Consider the following 5,219-nt stretch of genomic DNA (forward strand, 5'->3'; position numbering starts at 1 on the left):
TCACGGGGACCCAGGAAGGTTTGCGCTCTGATGACCCTAATACTACAGGGGAGTAAATGGGGGTTCCGGGAGAGGTGCAGGGACTTACCCGAGTGACAGAGCCAGGATGGGAGCCCGGGCTACTCATTCCTGACCCTGCACGGCCGGCAACTGTGGGCCACCTGCTGTGCAGGGCCGTGGGGGGGGGGCTCCAAGGTGGGCAGCGGGCTGCCCCAGGGAGCTGAAACCACAGCTCCACAGAGCAGTCGGCCACCGTCCGTTGCGGAGATGTCAGTCGGGTGAGAAGGCGGCTGGGAGCAGCCTTGCGCGCGGAAGTCCCCTGGCCTGGCCACCATTCGTCCTGCGATGTCAGCTGTGTGTGGCAGGGGTCAGAGTGCCCTTTGAAAATGCCTGTGTTGAGAATCTTGTTGAGGAAGAACCCAAAGCCAGCTGCCCCTCATGCCCAAAAAAAAAAAAAAGCCACTGAGTTGCTGAAGGCAGCTAGACTTTGCTAAAAACGATAATCTCGGGCTATGTGTCCTGAGTGCTTGATCCTCACAGGCACCCGGAAGTGATCACGCCATCCTCAATCCCCGCCTGGCGGCCGTGGCAGGTGACACACAGAGAGGGAGCAGCTAGCTGAGACTCCAGCCCAGGGTGCCCGCCCTAGAGCTAACGCCACACACACTGCACCCCCAGCCGCCCCCCGTAGGAGGAGTGGGCTGTGCCGGGTGGACACCCCCTGCCCGGCTCTGCCGTCCAGGCGGCAGGCAGAGGGTGCCAGGAGGGAGCGGCCCCCCTTGCAAAGGGGAGCAGAGCAAAACCACAGCGCATCATCAGAGAGCCGGAGGCTGCTGGGAAACCCTCCCCGTGGAGTGTGGACAGGGTGGGGGCCACACAAGAATGGAGCTGGGAAGTGGAGAAGCCATGCCTGGACTCCAGTGTCCAGAGCACAGTGATGTCCCCCTGATCGTGCCTCCTGGGTCTGAGCCTTCTTTGGGCTGTTCCATCAGCTGACTTGATTAATAAACGTGGCCCTAAACTGATAACATTTCAGCTGCCACTACAACAGCCCAGCGGGCTCCTGGGAGAATCACTGTCCCTGTTCTCTTTCATGTGGCTGCAGGAGGTAAGGGTGACTATTCATGACTTCAGGGTCACCTCAGCACCCAGAGACCCCAGGGCAGGCACCTATGTGCTGGGGGCTGTGGCCAGCCTGGGGGTGGTAACAGGGACCGTGGCTAGAAGCTGCTTTGTATGGGGCGTGCAGCCAGGGCAAGTCTGAACCCAGCCGGGCCACGTGCCGCAGCTAGTGGGAAACACGGAAAGCTAACATTCCCCGATGCATGTAGAACGAAAGCTGTGCAAAATGACATTTTAATGAAGAGTACAGAGCACTACGAGAGGGACAATAGGAGGAACTAACCTAGTCTCTAGAGAGAAAGGAGCTGTAGAGAGGCCTCCTTGAGGAAGTGGCAATGAAGCCGAGATCCTAAGAAAGAGCATGAGGCAGCTGGGTGGTTTGTGCACGTGTGCACGTGTGTACACATGTGACTATGTGGTGTCTGCATGGAGGGGCACCCCAGGCAGGGGAGCAGCATGCACACAATACCCCAAGGACAGAAGAAGCTAGTGCCACTCTGTGTGAGCAACAGCGAGACATCAGTGTGGCCGAAGTGCAGTGAGTTCCAGCTAGCACAGGGGACCCAGTCTGGAGAACACTCAGGGGTCAGGTGGGGCCAGCCTGGAGTCAAGGACTTTGACCTCTTTCAGAAGATCACTGGGAAGCAGGGGAGTGTCTTGATGGAGCGTCTGCTGCAGAGGAAGGCTCAGGGGAGGCGCCTGGGGGCCAGCTGGGAGGACGCTGAGGTGTCAGGCAAGAGAAGACGGGCAGCTTGGGCTGGGCAACGGCTTCAGAATCTTGCCTCTCCAGAATCTTGCCTCTCTGCTCCTCTGCCCCTAACTCCAGGGATTATCTGAGCAAGTAAATGAAATAGCAGGTGTCAGCCGTTGGGCTCAAAGTAAATGCTTGATAAACATCTCTCACCTCCCTCACTTAGAAGCATCTGATAGCCACCCTGACAGCTTTCATTACTGGGACCACGTTATAGGTCAGAACAAGGAGCCACTAGAATGACTTGTGAATCAGTTTCTCAGGGTTCCTTCAGCATCTGAACCCCCAACCTGGAAGGGGCTGCTTAGGAGACAAATCCTCGATCCGCGTGCTTTGCTTTTGCAATAATTCCCTTCCGTTTCCCCTGCAAGCTCTCGCACAGGGAGCCCAGCCTGGGAGGAGCCATGCCCAGCCCGCAAGCAGATGGGACCTTGCCCCCTTGGGCGCTGGGGGTGGGGTGGGGGTAAAGGACTTTAGAAAGTACTCAGGGCTCATCAAAGCCGGGGCCTTCCAACTGCAGGCGGGTTAGGGGGGAGGTGGGGAATGTCACGCATCTCTGATTGACAGTATCGTTGCCACATGGGTCATCGTGGCCGCTGATGCCATCCACACTGGGTGTGGTAGCACCTTCTATTAGGTCTTTTTTTTTTTTCTTTTGAGACAGAGTTTCACTTTGTTGCCCAGGCTAGAGTAAGTGCCAGGACGTCAGCCTAGCTCACAGCAACCTCAAACTCCTGGGCTCAAGCAATCCTCCTGCCTCAGCCTCCCGAGTAGCTGGGACTACAGGCATGCACCACCATGCCTGGCTAATTTTTTCCTCTATATATTTTTACTTGGCCAACTAATTTCTTTCTATTTTTAGTAGAGGCGGGGTCTTGCTCAGGGTGGTTTCGAACTCCTGACCTTGAGCAATCCTCCCACCTCAGCCTCCCAGAGTGCTAGGATTACAGGCGTGAGCCACCGCGCCCGGCCCCTATTAGGTCTTCTTACTAGGCAGGGGAGGTTTTGCCCACTGGAGGGCCCACTGCAGGTAAACGGATGAAGATTTCAATGAGCTCAGATAAGCCTGAGCCCAGGTAGGTTTTTAGTGACTTTTGGTATGTGAGGTTTGACCACCACCAGCAGCCCCTCAAGCTCCCTGAGCCCCAGGACCTCGTGAAGAAGAAGCAATGACTCGAAGGTACGGCTACGCAGGGGATGGAGGTTTCATTGACAAAAACACAAAAGTCAAGCAGGGGAAACGGCTAGAGACTACAGATGACTTTGAGACGAGTCTCCGTGCCAAGTGGGTGGGGACCTCTTGCTTAGGAGCAGCTGCCCAGCTGACCAGGGGCCTGCTTGGCTGATCTAGATAGATTCTATTCAAGGCTCTGGAACGCAAGCCCAACACATCCTCAAAAGTAGGTGATGCCCATCTGCAAACCAGCCACCTGAGGGGCAGCTGGACAGGACAAAACCGGGGCCCCCTGCAGGAGGGTGCGCTTTCCTGCACCAAGCTGCACGGCGTTTATCTATTTATCTCGCCCAGGGCGGGGCTGCGTCTTGCTGTGTTTATTAATAACTATTCCCAACACAAGCTCCTCGTGGCGGCTGGGGAAGCCAGTCCCAGGGCACAGGCTGGCAACGTGCTCTGCGGCTGGAGCTGCGCCAGGCAGTCTGGGGCAGCCCCGGGGACCTGAGCTCTTCCTTCCCCAGCTCCTTCCGCGGGAGGTGAACCCCACTGTGGCACCCCCTCCCGGTCTTTGCAGGGGCTGCGGGCTCAGCTTCGGTGGGCGCAGAGACGCGAAGGATGCACCCTCAGAATATCGGAGGACCTCCGACACCGCCCAGGAAACCGAGGCCCAGAGGGAGGCAGGAAAGGCCCGCTCCAGGTGGCTGGGCAAGTTGGAGGCAGAGCTGAGACCAGAATCCTGTTTCCCTGGGGCCTCCTGAGGACGGGACTCTTTCCCCGTGCTCCCTGAGTGTGTACCGTTGTTACCGTCACCAAGAATGGAAACTGCTGCGTCTGACCGAGACTTTCTTGCACAGTAGGTGGCTCTTCCAGCGGGCAGAGAGCCAGAGGGGTGCAGGGACCCAGCCGGCTCCCCTAGACTCTGGGTTTGGGGATAGAGCCTTGTTTGCTAGTGGGGTACACTGAGGCAGGCCGGTCTGTAGCATGCCCCAGGTAATATAGGTGCTCCCCCATCACCACGCAGGTGGGCTGCCTGGGCAAAGGGCCGAACCTTTACCCACCCTGCCGCTGAACAGTGGGTGCAGACACCCAAACCGGAGGCCCCAGCGAAGCACGCAGCGCCCGTGGAACTATGAGGCTGCCAGCCGCCGCCCTGGAGGCGCCGAGGGACAGGCGGCAGGTGGGCGGCAGGTGCGCGTGGCCCGAGGGCCAGCGAGCCGCCGGGCGCGCCCTATCGGGCAGTGGGGCGGGGCCCGAGCCGCGAGCCGGGCCGGGGGCGCGGGCAGGTGCCCAGGAGCCACCAAACGGACGCACCGAGGGCCGAGGGACGCACAGGCGGCACAGGGCAGCGGCGCAGGCTCGGGCGCCTCCCCGGCGGAGGCGGCCAACACTCGCGGGGCGGGGCGGGGCGCGGGGGCGGGGCGAAGGGGGCGGGGCGGCCCGTCCGTGCCCTCCCTGGGCCCCGCCTCCCGGTCAGCGCCCTTGGCCGCGGGCGCGTTGTTGGTTTCGGGTTGTCAGGCAGCAGCAGCGCAGGCGAGGCTGCGACAAGTGACCGGACGAGACCCGGCGGCCGTGGGGTTGCGGCTCGGCCATGCCCGGCGTCGTGGCCTGAGCCCCTCCACCTGCCGCAAGCATGAAGGACAGCGGGGACTCCAAGGACCAGCAACTCATGGTGAGACCCCTTCAACCTCCTCCTGGCCTCCTCGGTGGGCCAGGAGTACCTCAGTCGGCCTCCAACAGGCAGAGCAGTCCTGTCCCCTCACCCCACCCCGCAGACAGGACATGCAAGGGTCGGGGCTGGGACCCCCCAGAGCAACTTTCCCCAAGTCCTGGACCAAGGGGGTCAAGGAGGTGTCATGGCATCCTTCTGAGGCCTGAAAAGCTAGCCCAGCTTCAACCCTATTCCCCTCTTTACCCCCTCCCACTGGGGACCGCACCCCCAAAGCCCGTGCAGGGGGGTCTCTGGGCAAGACTTCACTCTGATCCAGAAAGGCCAGGGTGGGGCGAGATGACCTACCTGCCCCAGAAGGAAGGTGGGAGTTTCCTGGCAAACCAGAGGGCATTGCAGCCCTGGTGAGGTCGGGAGCTAAAAGGGAGCTGGGGGGGGGGCGGTCATTGGTAGGAAATCAGGAGCCCCTCCTCCCCCACACCTGGGAAGCCAGGATGGGATGGGCA

The sequence above is a fragment of the Microcebus murinus genome, chromosome 18, assembly GCF_040939455.1.
Source record: "Microcebus murinus isolate Inina chromosome 18, M.murinus_Inina_mat1.0, whole genome shotgun sequence".
NCBI lineage: Eukaryota > Metazoa > Chordata > Mammalia > Primates > Cheirogaleidae > Microcebus > Microcebus murinus.